The 16,918-nt window shown below is 46.1% G+C and overlaps 1 long non-coding RNA gene across 1 annotated transcript in view; it reads right to left on the reverse strand.

Moving 5' to 3' along the window:
* The window catches only part of LOC146796785 (uncharacterized), a 496,917-nt gene that overhangs the window by 439,036 nt on the left and 40,963 nt on the right, over positions 1-16,918 (reverse strand). Inside the window, exon 2 of the long non-coding RNA XR_014969952.1 lies at positions 1,099-1,256. This is a non-coding gene — a long non-coding RNA (uncharacterized LOC146796785). The remainder of the gene's footprint in view (positions 1-1,098; positions 1,257-16,918) is intronic.

The raw sequence follows: 16,918 nt of genomic DNA on the forward strand, positions 1-16,918 counted from the left end.
ATCGTTCTTTAGCTCACTTCGCCACCCCAGTTCAGAGACAACTATATGCAAATCAGTCTTGACCCTGTGCCTCATGGGAACAGTCCTGCTCGAACTGCCAAACCATGTCTTCCCTGGACCGGAAACAAGCATCCTGGGACCGGTTGCAGGCTAACAGCCCTCATCAGCCAGACTAGCTTGAATCCAGTGGCAACGTGAGCAGGGACTGTTACCATGAGGCACAGGGTCAAGACTGATTTGCATATAGCTGTGTCTGAACTGGGTGGCAAAATTAGCTAATGAACAAAGATGGATTCAACCCAGATCTGTGACTGGGGGTGAGTGTTTGCAATGTTCAGCACTCCGTCCATCATCTCCTTGTGTTCGTTTTGTTCGCCCTAAGTTGGCAGGGTATGCCCAGACGTGGGTCCCTTCACTCACTTTGCCACTGGATTCAAGCTAGCCTGGCTGATGGAGGCTATTAGCCCGAAACCGGTCCCAGGATGCTTGTTTCCGGTCTAGGGAAGACATGGCTTGGCAGTTCGGCCTGATTTGCATATAGCTGTGTCTGAACTGGGGTGGCAAAGTGAGCTAAAGAACGATGATGGATTCAACCCAGATCTGTGACTGGGGGTGAGTGTTTGCAATGTTCAGCACTCCGTCCATCATCTCCTTGTGTTAGCAGGCATTGTGATGCAAGAACTCGACTGTAATAACCTTATGATAGTCTAGTTCTTTCGTCGGTGACTTGGTGCGTCACAAATTGCTGATTATAAAGAAATTAGTCACAGCTGTTCATACAAGGATTACTGAATCCCATGTATTATATGGAAATTAGAGACTGTGTTTATACAGGGATTACATAACCCCATGTATTATAATAGGAATCTAGGCCGCATTATTGGTACACAGCCCCCCTGAAATGCCTAATAGCACTGTCATCAGGGTGGCACAGAAATGTGTCTCAGTTCATATTTAAAAACTATCACTTTTAATAAACACTTTTCCAGTAATGTGATTTACTATGGTGAAAAGCTTAAATGTGTTGAATAAACACACGTTCTAAAATTTTGAAGGCACCTTAGCAAATTCTAACATGTTGTTTGTTGCACGATTTACCTGCCATATATGGTCAGAGCTTGACTCGTTTATGGTATCTTAGAGCCAGGGCCGATCCGTGGTTGGGCTCTTCCTGGTAATTTGCCTTCTCTGCCTGAATGAGCTGCTCATGGAGTATCTTGAGTTCGCTGAAATTTCCTCTGCTTAGGTCACACTTTCTGAAATGAAAATAGGGAGCAGTCACTAAAACCCTGATCTCATTTCTCTTTCTAGCATATAGTCTGTTTCATAGTTTTGTGGGATGCACTAGTGTTGTCCTTCTATGGCAGTAAGTGTGGTCCATGTGGTCTGGGTGACAGGTGGATTTGCTGGGACAGTCCCTGTTTTTTCACTATCTGTCTCAGCAAATTTCACGCACGTTTTCACGTATTTTGGTATAGAATATATTATTACGCCTTAACAGAAATCAATTTTATTAACACATCATTTTGGGTGTAAAGGTTGCATTTAATTCATTCATTGCCTTGTTGATCAGCACCTTCAAGTATGTGCTTCGATGCCCCTTAATTGATACAAACTTGTAGTCATATGTCTATGTTTATGAACTATCCCAGTTTTTGCCTTTCAAAATGTGGTCACACTAAGCTATGATGGCCCTGCGTTTGACCACCTTCTGACCTGGCACTAGTACTTGTGACCAATCTGTGTGTCACACGAGGGAGATGTCACAAAGGTCACTGACACACCCAAGCAGTCTGCCCTTTTATTTAGACTCCAGGGCTTTGGCCATTCTTTTGTGTCTCCTGCTCGCCCACATCTTCAAAGTGTCCGTTCCCACTGAGGACAAAAGAAGAGGAGGAAGCCGTTTGCGGGCTGCTGTTTGCTGCCCGCCCTGGACGAAAACCAGAACCACAACTCGTGACCCACTGGCTGGCAGGTACCGGCTCTCGGCCATCGAGTGTGCCAAGCTCTCCTCAGCAACAGCCCTTCCAAGTTTCTCAGCTCCATAAATCAAATCAGGTGTTTGTTAAGCGCGACTACTTACCAGTAAGGGTCTCAAGGTGCTGGGGGGTATGGGGGGGGGGGGTTCGCAGGTTCCAGTCCATCAAGGAGGGGGGTCTGTCGAAGAGCCAGGTTTTGAGGTTTCTTGCGAAGATGGGGAGCGATGTGATCTGTCTGAGGTGGAGCTCCATGCATTATGAACTGCTCCAAGCCAGGTTTTTTCTTTGATTTCTGGGACTTGTAGTCTTGTTTATTCCGTTAAAAAACCAAGACTACAAGTCCCAAAATTCAAAGAAAAAACCTCGACTGAAGCAGATCATGCATGGACCTGGGAAACATGACAATACTGCATCCCTACCTTGCTTCAGTGCTAAACTTCATGCTGAAAAAGAGGGCGATCAATGTGCTGCCCTGCCTGATATTTGCAGCTTACTACTGCCAGGTGAGAGATTATTAGAGAGTCACCATGTGCACTTCAACAACATGTGACGTTTAAATAGAGACAGCAATGCATTACCTGCTTAAACCTCATTTGTTTTTCAGTCTATAAAAAGAATGCGAACAGTGATTCGACTACTATATGCACAGGGTAGAGATGATGTAAAAAATGCAAAATATTATGGAATCATTTTGGAGCGTGATTTATAGATAACTCGTGAATATAGTTTTATTTAAGGACCCAGCAGACTTTTACCCCAGTGTCATGGTTCTGTCTTTCTTTTTTATGAAATATTTAATAAATATATACGGATTTAAAAATTGAGGACCCAAAAAAAAAAACCATTTTAAATACTTAATTTTTTTTTTTTTTTAAATACTTAATTTAATCATGTTTTTTCCTGGCTCAAATCCAGCATGGCTCTTTTCAAGAAGCAGCTCTGAGAGCCTTCTAAGCAAGATCTTTGATATGTGTACTACTCAATCGCGTGCCAGGACCGCGCAGACAGAAGTGGAGAGGTTTATGTAAATTAATCCACTTTCTGAAACTTAACACGTTTGAATGCCTGGTGGTAGGATCTTCAGGGTTTCTATCGTGAAGCTTACCATTTGGTTACCTTTCGCCAACTCTTTTTACAGTTCTCCATTTTATTTTTACATTTACTGTTATTAGATGGCATTTTCTGCTTTCGAATTCATGATGGTGACTGTATTTCACATCAGACTGACAATAGTCAGTCAGTCGTGGAAACTACTATCATACTAGGTTGTTCTAATGTTTTGTAAACAAGTGCCTGGGTCAGCTTGTGACTTTTACTAATATCCTATCGAGTAGTTCACCATAAACAGGGCCACTGGAATAACGGGATGTTGCAGCTGCTGCTTTTTCCACACAATTATGGATTTCCCACATTTGTCATCTGCTGCATAATCTTCAGAGTTTAACAAAAAATTGTTTCTAGCTCAAGCGGTTCAAACGTTACTAGACCTGCAATGACGCGAAACGCTGTGCAGTGGAAAGACATTCGCGCGGCGACAAGTTGCTTATTGCTCTTCCTGTATTTGGCTGTTAAACTGGTACTAATGAGATGCAACCTATGCACAATGTTGAGATTTGTAAAAATGTCCAAATAATGAAGCAATCCCATCACAAAATGTGTTGCATCATGCTGTATAATATACCTAACATTGCTGCATAGTTTAGTCAGCCTTGCCATATAATTGGGTCCACCCCGCCACATAATTCCAGTGGCCCTGACTGTGAGCGATATTTGCTTGTAAAAAATAAATGCAAGAAAATGTTCTTTGGGGAATGCATTGTTCTGGTAGGAAAGCCTGATTGGGTAAAATGATGACTTCAACTATCTCTGTGTATAACTGGTTGCTGCACTGAGGACTAGTGACTTGTGCATCTATAGACCCCTGAGGTCCCAGCCTGAGAGAGAAAGCATTGTGAATCTGTAGGTCAGTTTAAAAAATGTACTGCACTCAGTGCATGGTAGGCTGTACGCAGTATAAGGTAGGCTGCCACACAATGCCAAAAAAGACTTAGGGGGGAAATAGATGCACTTTTAATTGGGTTTGCATCACAAAAATGATGCAAGTCCAGGACAAAGTATTGTGTTGGGATTTTTCTTTCCAGCACAAATTCTGAATAACATTGTAAAGTAGCCCAACATAAAACAAAGTAGAGCGGAGTGCTACTTCGCACAAGGGTGTGATCCATGGGTTGCACATGGGCATTCCCATGCAATCACTCATGATTTTGGAAGCAAAGCCCCATCTACTGAAAAAACCAGACAGGAATTGAGGCAGGCGTAAAGTTTGCCAAAAGTTTTCTTCTCGCTCAACTTCAAATTTTGCATGTGCACTACAGACAATGTGCTAAGTGTTAAAAGGTACTCTTCCACTACAAAACCTATGCTTGACATGACACATCGACCCTCGCATTTTTCAGAATGTAAATCAAAATAAAATATACTTGCAAACTGTGAACCATGCCTGCCCTTCCGATTATATACTTTTAGCAGAACCTTCGGTTTGCAGACTACGGGCACTTTGTAAAGGGTCAAAAGAAAGCCCCCAAGCTTGTCCCTGTCCCCCCGGAAATGTAGTGCCTCCTATACCCCGCATGCAACCTCAGAAGCGCGTGAGCACAATGCAGACTTCGCACCATGCAATGCAGGGCCTGAGATGCACACACCGTTCTCAAGTGCTGCAGGAGTCTGCAGACATGACGGGCAGCCGACGCGCTCTGTTCTAACCAGCAGGTCTGTTCTGGTCCTCAAGCAAAGAGGCTGAACATCCCACATGTGAACCATCGCACCAGATGCACATCTCTGGATAGAAGCTGGAAAGATGTCAAAATCTACAAGTGAACTTCCCAAGTTTGCAGCACCATTAACATCTGTTTATTTTTGACATATCATTGACAAACATACATATTAATCATTAACATGAATGTTGAGAGTTTCCATGATAGCCTTGCGTTTCGACCAGTGGAAGTTTTATCCCCTTCCGGCGGATGAGAACTAAAACAGGCCTTAGTTCCATGTGCACCAATGTCATCCCTGTGTCTTCACAGTACAACCTACTGTTGTAGACCTGTCCTGCTGCACGCCACAGCACCCAGAGGACACTGGCAAATGTCAAAGTATTAACATTATTCCCCTGGAAAGCAGAGGGAAAGGTAGAAGACGGCCTGCTCCCTTCCTTGAGGGTCAGTTATGAAAACAACGGTGTACGCCATTTCATCTCCATAGTTTGAAGGAACGTGCTTGTTAGTTTCCTAGATGTCCTGATCTCTGACAGCTGTGCTGCAGAAAACACAGCGGGGTCGGGGAGCACAGCATGACTGCTCCCTTGCATTTGGAGTTTAGCGTCTGCTGTCAGTGCCAACATTGCTGAAAGTCTGTTACTCGGTTGTAAAAGACACATTGCGGTGAATGATAATGGGTGCTATATTCCAAGAGATCCACCGCCTAGAAGCCCCAAAGAGCAGCCCAGGAGCCACATGATCTGAGCTCTCATTCAGATGGAGCATAAAATACAATATTCTGTGCATAGCTCAGAGCAGAAAGAGAGCACACACTGCCAGCAGAAGCATAAGTCATCTTTTCTAGCGTTGCTGTTTTTAAGACTGGGGATATTACATGTCTGATCCAGCATACGTGAGTTAATGATGTTCACCCTTGAGACTGGAGGGCTTCACACCTTTTCACATCACTTCACAACCCTGTCCAAGGCATCTGTCAGGCCCAGGTACTCCAGGGGCGACACACAATATTCCTTGTACGAAATTGATTTATTAGTTGGTTAGGAAGTGGGTCCTTCACAAGTAACAAGTCTGCAAACTGCTGTCTACTGGGAACCAAATATCCAGTTGTAGCACTTGACTCTCTCAGGGTAGCGAGGCAGAGGCAGCCAAGGCTTACTCAGGGGAGACAGTGCGGGTTAGTACCCCAGTCCACGGGTGCAACAAACACTCAATAAATCATTGTCCAGCCAGTGATTTTACTTATAACAAGGAAAAGTACTTTATTATGCACATACTACGCAATACTAATATTTCAATTTCCAATATCTATATGATGGCCGGTGGAAATGCCTATTGTGACACCCTCCTAAAGGTCCCCACCCCTAGCAAGCACTGAATCCTATAACCACATTAGTACACCTAATAATTCACTGTTGAAGTCAACACCATCAAAAAAGAATTTAAATTTTCTTTAAAGGGTGTGCATGAGTTTCTCCTACCTTTAAATCTGCTGCAAGGCAGCCTTAGCCCGCACCAACAGAGGTCTCCACCCTCTGCACTCCTGGAGCACGTGCTTTTGGAAAAGCCCAAGCTCCAGATGGGATGGAAAGTAAAGCAACCTTCACCCTGGGTCCTCAACGTAACCCCAGTTTGTGACTTAGGGCAACCTTTGGGAAACTTTGTGGGGGCTTCTGCAGTGACCGACTCACTCCTCACAGCCCCACAAACACTGTTTGATGTTGGTGGCGCTCCCCAACTGAGAAAAGCCTTCGGCCCAGTTGACTTCGAGCTGTGATGGTTGGTGGGGCAATCCCACTGCCCTGAGTCTATTCTAGTTCCCATTTTTTTTTTTAAGATTCCTACTTTGAGACGCTCCTTTTTCCCCATGTGGATTGGGTGCCCATGCCAGTGCTCCCGGGCTGGATCCCCACTCAGTAAAGCTTTGAAGAAATGGTGTGGGAGTCAACTACAGCATTCTTTCTCCCACCCACAGTCCATGCAAGCGGGAAACTGCGGCTGGTTGTGCCTGCGACCATGGACAAGGTCTGAGGCACAGGACAGCACAACACAGCACCTTTGGAACATGGGCATCGGGGGGCTACCTGGGGGTGGGCTCGAGAAGAGCAGCGCCAACTTTTCTTTAGTCCTGGGGAACTGTGGTCGCAGGTACATTGCTGAACCAGAGTGAGGTGGTGCCCAGTTTCATTCCTTACTCCTTGTAGTTGCCGCTGAGTCGCCAGCAAGATGGGGAACCCTGGCGATAATATTAAGTCCACGAAGGGAGATGCACGCATGCTCCCTCAGCCATTTTTCTCTCCAGCATCTTGGTCCTCCCGGAGATGAACTGAATCTCAAGGAGCAGAGCTCCACTCGTCCCCAGGGATCGAGCTTCGTTCCGCCTTTTCTCAGCCCCTAATTGGGGCAATTTGCATAATTCTGGTGCCTCTTTGCTCCTAGTGACCGGGACTGTTGGTTTTCAGCCTCTTGGTTTTTAAATATTTACTTTCCTTGGAGAGCTTGATTTGTTTTTGTTACTGTTCTTCGTACTCTGAACCTGTCCTCTGTCCAGTGCCTAGTGTTCTCCTCAGCTTGGGTTTATCTCCAGCGGCACCTCAAAGTCTTCAAAGCAACATACCCTCCGTATCTTCAATCTTCATGTCCCATAGCACCCGTGCTGCTTGACGGGCACCTGTGTGATAAGACATTAGGGCACAGACCTCGGATCAGGGTTATACATCTGCAGGCTCAATCCTCAGAAGTTCCAAAGGAACCCTTCTCCTCCAGGATCCCCCAGTAACTTCATCCCTCTGTTGTCCCCGATAGAGTGTATAAGCAGGGCCAGACTGGGATGGCAACCAGTCATGGCAATTATGTCCGATCGGCCCCCGGGGGTGGGCTGGCAGGAACCCTGCTGCTGTGCTTTTGTTACAATGGGCTGATTTTGCAGCACTGCTACAAAACCTGCCCCCATTAACAAAAACAGGCTCCACCAGTCCAGAACTGCCCCTCCTTTCCGGCCCACTGGGGAAACGCCTAGTACCCGCTACAGCCAGTCCGGCCCTGTGTCATAGGGGCCAGTGCAACTGGCCCTGGAGAGGTGAATCCACAAAGTCCTATCCTGGCAAATTCCACGGTGCTCCTGGACCTTAGACAGGGTCTGGTCTTGTTTAGGTCCTGCTAAACCATCTTCTCCATCTCTTTCTATCGCCTGTGCACAGGTATTTGAGTGGTGGGCGGGGGGAGTTTCAAAAGGAAGGCACCTCTGTCAAATCGTCACTATGATGCATGTCTCCACCCCTGACCCAACCCTCCTGCACAGCATTTTGGGGCATTTCAAAAAGCTAACGGAGATGGTCTTTGAAAGACTCTCTGTGAGAACCTAAGTCTTGACCCACATACCTCAGCTGCCTGGTCTCTTCCCACTAAAACTTCGAAGAGGAGCCTCTCCTGTGATTGACTCCAGGGGTCTAGCGGTGCTCCTATGTCTCTGTGGGTGAACAGCAAAACACACAAGATGATGGACGGAATGTTGCACATTGGCAAAACATTCACCCCGAGTCACAGATCTGGGTTTAATCCATCGTTATTTTGCTCACCACGCCACCCCAGTTCAGACATGGCCATATGCAAATCAGTCTTGACCCTGTGCCTCATGGGAACAGTCCAGCCCGAACTGCCAAGCCATGTCTTCCCTGGACCGAAATCAAGCATCCTAGGACCGGTTTTGGTGTTTCACCCCTCTTCAGCCAGGATAGCTTGACAGGGTCAAGACTGATTTGCATATGGCTGGGTCCAAACTGGAATGGCATGGTGAGCAAAAAAACGATGGATTTAGGCCCAGATCTTGTACTGGGGTGAATGTATGACATTGTTCTGCATTCTGTCCATCAATTGTTGTTTTTGCAATTGTCACCCCGAGTGGGACGGGTATGCTCAGACGTGAGTCCCGTGCCCTCCATGCCACTGGAATCAAGCTATCCTGGCTGAAGAGGGGTGCAACCCCGAATCCGGTCCTAGGATGCTTGTTTCCAGTCCAGGGAGGACCTGGCCTGGCAGTTCGGGCTGGACTGTTCCCATGGGCCACAGGGTCAAGACTGATTTGCATATGGCTGGGTCCAAACTGGAATGGCATGGTGAGCAAAATAACAATGGATTTAGGCCCAGATCTCTGTACTGGGGTGAATGTATGACATTGTTCTGCATTCTGTCCATCAATAGTTATTTTTGCTATGTCTCTGTGAGGCTGAGACTTCTCAGACCAGGTGCAGTGTAAAAAGTAATTATCACATGCAGATTCCATCCCCACCCTTTCCTTTCCCAAGGAGAACGCAAGGACTGGCAAATGTCCCTACTACGTTGAGAGGCCTTTTAACATCCCACTGCCCAGCAAACTAACTTGGTCCAGCAGTGGGAACAAAAGCCTGGAATCTAACTATGAACTCTTGAAGTGCTGGAAGGAGCACAGATATGACAGAAGAGACATTGAATCTGCACTTGGAATACATTTCAACCATATGATCACTGTATCACACTTGTCTCTAGGCCCAATTATGGCAAGACTGTACTTTACTGGACATTTTGCTCATAACCTATAATAAAGTAAGCACACATTTGCTATTTGAGCACTACAGACTTACACTATGATTGACCACTCACGTTATAAGGCGTACTCCAGGTCAGCACCAATCTCTTATTTGCCCCTGCTGTCCCACTCCCTCAGTATGCGGTTGCAGGTGCATGTGTTCCCACGCAGCCAAACTAGAGTCTCTTCACCCAGCTGAGCAGCAGCGGACCTTATCTTAAAAGGCAGACACTGGGGGCCAGCACTCCCAATATATGTTAACATAGTTTACAGTGAGTGAGACTCAATAGTCTGATACTCAGACTCCAAAAGCAAAAATCCAGAGGGTTAAATGGGTTGGAATAAAATTTCCTACACATATGAAAGGGAAGTAAGGGTTGACCTATGATAGTTGCTTGATCATTTGTCAATGAATTACATTTCAATCCCTTCTTTTAACAGGGGTGGATCTCCTTTAAACTTACTGTTTTCAGTTCTTTCTGAAACATCCTGGAATGATAAGCAGAAGGTGGTAACATTGAAGTTAACTAGACTGAGTAGCAAGTGGTTATTTCCCATTTTAGAAACTCATGATTTAACCACTGGCACTTCTAAACCATCTTGAATTGATTAGAAGAAATAGGATTTTGTGCAGGCTGCAAGACTTACTGGACTGCTTCCTGCCAGAGGAACAGTTCGAAAGCAGTTCGTCCCATACTGGAGTCTCTTCTGCCAGGATTTGACCCTAGAATTCGGGAAGCCGGTTTCCTGGCCTCTTCACAGGAATACCAGGATTTGTATCTGCTGGCAATGCGGTCCGTTTGCAGTGGTGCAACAACAACAAGGTGATGGATGGAATACTTGAATTCAATTCAGCCACTGGCAATCGCTCAGGGATGCCGAGGTGGACCTGTCCCTGGAATAGCATTGTTTAAGGGTGGACTGGAATATGGCCAGAGCAATCACTTGTAGCTGGGATAATTTCATCCAATCCACCCACCTTTCTTGTTTTTATAAAGCACAGCTGAAAGCTAGGTTCCTGCTTGAGTATTCAGAATGACAGACTGGTGGACCATGAGCAGGATGACAGAGTCCCAAATTGTGAAATCAGGAGAATTGAGGAAACAAACCCAATAATCAAGAAGAGTTTTCCAAAGAGACACCAAATAAAGTGAAGAGTAGGTCACAAGGCCATCCGAGGGAAGGGCGGGGTATTATCTGTGAGGGGAGGCATGTCGATACCTCTAGACACACAAGGATGAACTCAGAGTGTCACAGCCCCCACCAAATGAAAAGGAAGCAGGTTGTCCTGGGGGGACACTTCCTGGTTCTAGCATCAAGGAGATCCTGAGGGGAGTCAAGGGACTCTTTATGTACAAACAGCAAAACCGTCTACCTCCCTTCCGATCTACACCAGATATATCTATGGCCATCTGTACACCCATAGAGCTCTCAAGATGCAACAAAAACATCTAACAAGACCACCTTGACACAAGCCTCGGAAGATATCGGTGTATCTTACAGGATGCGTCTGCCTATTGAATGAAGATGATGGGCAAAAATCCTCTGCCCACCACAAACACCGACTCAGACGCGCCACACACACAGAGAACCTACTCACATTCACAGAGGTAATCTTCTCATTGTCTTGTACAAAGCCAACCTGCACACTGCTAACCTCGCCGCTGTCCTAAGAATCTTGGCTAGCTCCCTCTCAACGCCACATGTTTCGCAGTCACTTTCCACGATGCTCTGTAGCATCAAGACTTTAGGGCAACTTCACCCATCACTCCAAAACACCCTTGCTTCACATGTAGGTCACTCAACCAACACACGTCCGATCCATTTATGCATGAGCCTCAATGCTTTACTAGGATGAGAAGCAATATGACTGCCGTCACTATGCCATAAAAATAACAATATGTGATAAATTCATCACATCGGCTAAATTGTGAAAGCGCAGTCTTTTTAGTTCTCAATAAGCCCCTTGTCTAACCATGTCCCCTTCTTTTCAGCAGGTATAAAAACAAACTACTAATGTGCTGAATGCATTACATTTATAATTTAAAATGGCTCCGCAGCCCTGCTGGTCCAGACATAGCAAACCTAACTCGCCCTAAACTCCAAAATAACTGTAAATCTCAGCACAGAAATCCAACATTGTACATCAAGAACTCTATTTAAGAACTAAAATGTCATTCCTTATAAGCTGAGCTCAAGCAGCTGCTACATTTCACAAAACAAAGAAAACACACTATTGTTTATCGCCATATTCACTACACGAGCACCTTTCAAAAGGCACTTATCTTTCCTGTGAGTAGCAGAAAATTGAAGGACAATGGAGAGGTGCTTGACCTACATACTAGAGGACTGTGGGAGTTCCGTTGAGCTTTAGAATTTTCTATTTATGTTTTGTAGTCTAGTTGCCATAGAGAAATTTTATGAACAATTTTAGCCTCTGTACTTTGATATCAATCAGGGGTTTCAGAGCGCACTGAGGGTCTCAAGGCGCTGGAGGAGGGGATGGGGTTGCGAGCAGCTCCGTAGGTCATTCGAAGAGCCATGTATTGAGATCCTTTCTGAATTGGTGCAGCTTCCGGCTACGTCGGATGCGGAGGGGGAGTTCGTTCCAGGTCTTGGTAGCCAGGTAGCAGAAGGATCTGTCACCTGCTCTGGCCCTGTGGATGCGGGGGGCCGTGTCTAGGGGAGGGTCGGCATAGCAGAGGTTTCTCTTGGGGGCGTGGAAGGAGATTCGTTTGTGGAGATACTGCGGTCCGGTGTTATGGAGGGAGAGGGGAGACAGTTTTACTTTGCCCTTGTCCATTTGGAATTCATATTGCTCATCATGGAAATCAATTCACCAAAATCTCAGAGCATAGGAAGTAACATACGCATTGTTTGACCCAGTGGCAAAAAATTGGTTCACTTCTTGGCTCATTGTTGACCACTGAAAAGCCTCAGGTTTGCTGCTCAGGAGTAGAAACATGGCTCTTACACTTCATCTTCCTCGTCTATCTGTCCCCCTCCCAAAACAGTAAGAGTGGCCACAGCTGTGTTAGGGGTACCAAAGAGCAAGATAGGGGTAGAAGAAGCTAACCATGGCTACCCCAATGGATGTCCATCTTACCCATAGGAAACTAATTGACCAATCCACATTTCAGAAGACTGTTCCAGGATCTGCTGCTAAACCATGTGGATAAAGAATTTGGGGAATTCGCATACCCTGATTTATAAATGTTTCCAATATTTGAACACCCCTTAAAACAAGGGTGGGCACAGCACGGGGGAGGGGGGGGTCATATGGGCGTTAGGACTCCACAGTTACTGGAGCCACACTCTTGATTGCACATGAAACCTCTCCAAAACAATCCAAAATGCCATGAATCTCTGAAGTGGTTGCAAGTGGCAACAGCTTGTTGAAATAAATGAGAAAATTGCAAATAAGTGCATTTCCCTGTTGGAAGCACGTTATTGGCCACCTGGCACTTTTCCAACACTGCTTTCAATAGGCTGTAATAACTGGAAATGGAATCCCAGAGGTAGCCATCTGGTTATAATGGCATTCTGGGCAGTGACTCACTTGAAACAGGAGCATCAGCGTATGGCGTGAGGACCTCAGGTCACGGCTGGGATCTCTGGGGACAGGCAGGCTGCCCGCAGAGTCTGCGCATGTCAGAGCATCTGCCTCAGGGGCAGCCTGGCAGAGGGGGTGCTGCTCCTGTGCACAGTGGATCACAAGCACCCAGAGACTGTATCTTGGAGAAATGATCATTGATATAATTTATGAAGAACAGAGCCGTATATAAAGTAGGTTTTCCATGTCCAATCACACCTGATCTTTGCCATGCTTACATAGCAGCGCTGACTTTTCTGCTCAGCAGGAATAGCGGCTGAGTGGAGCAACTGAGGTTGGAACCAGATGCCATGATGGGAAGATTTATGTGACTGTACTGAAATATCTAGAGAACAAATATAGGATTTTGAACCAACACCATATTAAAACGACCAAGTGGTGGAGGTAGGGTGCTGCATCCTGTGCCATCACTTGGTCCCTTCCCTGTCCTGATGTCATATCCTGTCTTGGTTCTGTGTGTTTCTTCATGTGGTAACTCAGGATTCTGTCTCTTAGCTGGAACCAGAAGTAGATACCCAGGAACTGAGCTCGCATCACGGGCCTGGCGGGGACCGGACTCCTAGACCCGATTACCTTGCGCCTACCCTGGTCCACTTGGTAATAAATATTTCAACCTATGTACTTGTTTGCTTCAAGAACCTTTACCTGCCGCGACTCACTGTTATTTGCAACATAGGGATCCCTTGTATCTGTGCTCTGACGTTAATTCAACCATGAACACTGAAAATTGACTTAAGAAGGGGATAACTGTTTAAAGTACGTATTCTGATTTTATTTGTACATTGAATACTAATATGTGACACTTAGAGATGGTATGTTAAATGGAGGTGAAGGGTTCCATTTCTATGGTAGCCTCTCCTGAGCTAACCCCGCCAGTGATAAGTTCATGGTTCGCCCCCTGTAATTTTGCAGGTTTAATAAAAGCAACCTGCGCGACGGAACAGTGCCTGAAGAAGTCGTGGTGAACGCTAAACTGGTTCGCCTCTCCTCCTCATAAGGCACATATTGATACCCCTCACGGTAGCACTCAACCTTGCCCACAGATAGGGATTCAAGAAGTGATCATTTCAATTCGAGTCCCACGCACTCTCCCTCCCCACACGCCCATCCCATGCACCCAACACACACCCTCATAAGTAACATGCAAGGATGCACATATATCTATTTCCTCTTTCCCCATACCCCTAATTTTATTTACGTATTGGAGAAAAATGTTACACATTGGCTGTTTGACCATCATGCCGGCTCAAGATGAATGTCTATTACCATGATATGTGCATTCTGATAAGTCTTTATGATACATACGTTAGGGTAATACTGTAGAAGAACACTAAAACCACAATCTTGTATGGAAAATTATTGATAAAAAAAAACATAACTCTATAACATGAAGAAACTTGAAGCCAGTCAACAAAGATGTGAATGTCATTCATCTTCTAGAAAATTGTGGGAGAAACCACAAAGGTGGGAGTGTACTAAGATATTTGCTGAAGGACGAAAAAAACATTAACATTTGTAGCTCTACAGAAAAAAAGGCATCAAGAAACAGCTCTTGCACAGGCAGATGCAGTTCAGCAGTGATGAGTCTGTCATTTATTTCCATGGTCTGCCCGCCCGTCCGCTCTGGGGATCCTACATGGCGTACTATTGGTTTGTGCTCGGTTACTCTAATTGCTGAGCATGGGAGACACGTAGAATTACTTTGTCGCAAGATGACTGCTTCCTGTTGGGATATGGTAGTGACCATTTATGGTTAAAGTTTGGGCTGTGACTTCACACTGCCTGCTGAACGCCTGCACAAGTGAGGCCTGCGCGCGTGCTCGCGTACCTCCTCTCATCCGTTGAGTGGCGCAAAGGGTAGGGCATGCACGCCAACATGATCTTCCAACTGCTACAAACCTAGGCTGGCGTCAAGTTCAAAGCCATTTAAAGAGCTGCTTCCTTCTGAATTATGCAGCAAGCTGCAGGGAGCTCATTTGACTCCAGCCTGGCTGTCGTTAGTGCCTGCCGTTCAAGTCTCTCCATGCCCAGAATATTCAGCCCCCCTTGTTTCCTCTTCCCCTGTGCTGGAAATGTGTCTGGCAGCAGATGATAGGAGTATGGAGGAAGCATTAGCTCAGGGCCCTGCTCTGGGCCTGCAGCAGTTTGCAGCTGGACCAGGGGCATGTGATTGTTAGGTTTCCGGAAGTGAAGGGAATATTAACTTTCCAGTCCCTGTGCAAGGGCCTTCATTATGAGTCGAAGGAAATGATATCCCAGGCTGCAAACCTCCCTAGGTGACTCTGAGCTGGACCTAAAATTACTGAGTGCCAGATACCAGGTCCAATAGCAATGGGTTCGGAAGGAGGGGCCTGGGTCAAAGGTACGCCACCACCAGGGGAGCAGGGCACGCGTTTTGATTCAGATCGGATCCTTCCTGCCCAGCAAACATCTCTCTCCCCCAGCCCCTGTACAGTGTTACCCTGTGGTTTCCTCCTCATATTTCGTACTTGATCAGAGGTGGTGGTAAATGCAAGCTGAAAAGTTCCTGGATTGGGGAAGACCTGCAAAAGCTATGGGTCCAACCAGTTATGTCCCATTCTGGGGATTATTACTCATATTGTACAAATTTAGGTGGGAAGCTACCAGCCACATAATTGATTCCGGCAAATTAGATGCCAAGCTCACATTGTCGAATCAAGTTTTGACCGTGGTTGGGACCTGTGTGGGCCTGCTGAGACAACTCAGGAAATTGGCATCTCTCCTTTCATTCTCAACCCTGCGCATGGTGGTGTCGGCACGTATTGCGTCACAATTGGATTACGGCAATGCCTTGTACATCGGCCTACCAGAGTGTTAGAATGGAAAACGTATGCTTTTGCATTGCTTCAGGTAAGTTAGCATTCATGGCACCATTTTGTATATGGGCGCCATTTTGAAATATGATCAAAACTAATCCTTTGCTATTTCCGAGAAAAGGCTTCAGATGAGTTGCATTTCTCCAAGGTTGAGTTTTGCTACACTAATGAATGTACTGTTCTTATTAGCGCATACATTTCCCTTTAGATAGAGGCCTTCTTCCACTTGTCCAGTGGCAGGGACAGGCAGAACGAATCTTGAGTAGTAAATAATGTGTGCCCGGCCTCAGAATCGAAACCAACTGCTCATATTTTACTGTCTAGCTACATCTGCTTGGAAAATTCCATGATGGGCGTGCCTTAGTTGGTTTTGTAATGTACATAATGTATCGTTATGCTTGCTAATGTCTGTCCCTCTGCAGCACTCCAAAGCGACTGGGCAGACTGGGATCCACTCTGAGTCTACCTAAATAAATAGATATTGGTTTGTATGCTCTACTGTCTGACCGACTCTTCATTTGGTGTGGAAGGCTGAGAGGTGGCCGTGAGTGACCCGAGTGACCCTAATTGGGCCACTTCCTTCAAGAGAAGCTGCTAGGTCAGCTGTAATCAATAATGAACGACGCAGCAAGACTGATTTTTAAACTCCCAAGACGTTCACATGCAGCACCACTGCTGCAGCAGCTGCTCTGGCCCCCTATCAAGCAGCGAGCCAGGTTTAAGGGCCTTGGCATCACTCATAAAGCTCTCTATGGGCAGGCACCAGAATACATCAAGGATCGTCTTCGGCGCTACGTGCCAGGACGTAACCTCCGCCCGCTCGTCCGAGGCAGTCCTGCTGTCATGCCCTCGGTTTGATAAAACCACCATAGGCGGACGAGCTTTCTCATTTCTGATCCCCCATCTATGGAACAAACTACCAGAAAGCCTACGCAGAGAAACCTCTGTTCTTCCATTTAGGAAAAAGCTTAAGACCCTATTGTTCACACAAGCCTGGGAACAATACATGCTCTGACCAGGCGCACTGACAGATAGCCGCTGGCAGGGTTTAGCCTCTCTCTCATAAGCACTAAGAGACCGTTGCTGATTATGCGCTATACAAATATCAATTAACATAACATAACAGGATCTGACCACCTTTAATCCTTCAA

Source organism: Triturus cristatus, chromosome 10, assembly GCF_964204655.1.
Source record: "Triturus cristatus chromosome 10, aTriCri1.1, whole genome shotgun sequence".
NCBI classification, from domain to species: Eukaryota; Metazoa; Chordata; class Amphibia; order Caudata; family Salamandridae; genus Triturus; species Triturus cristatus.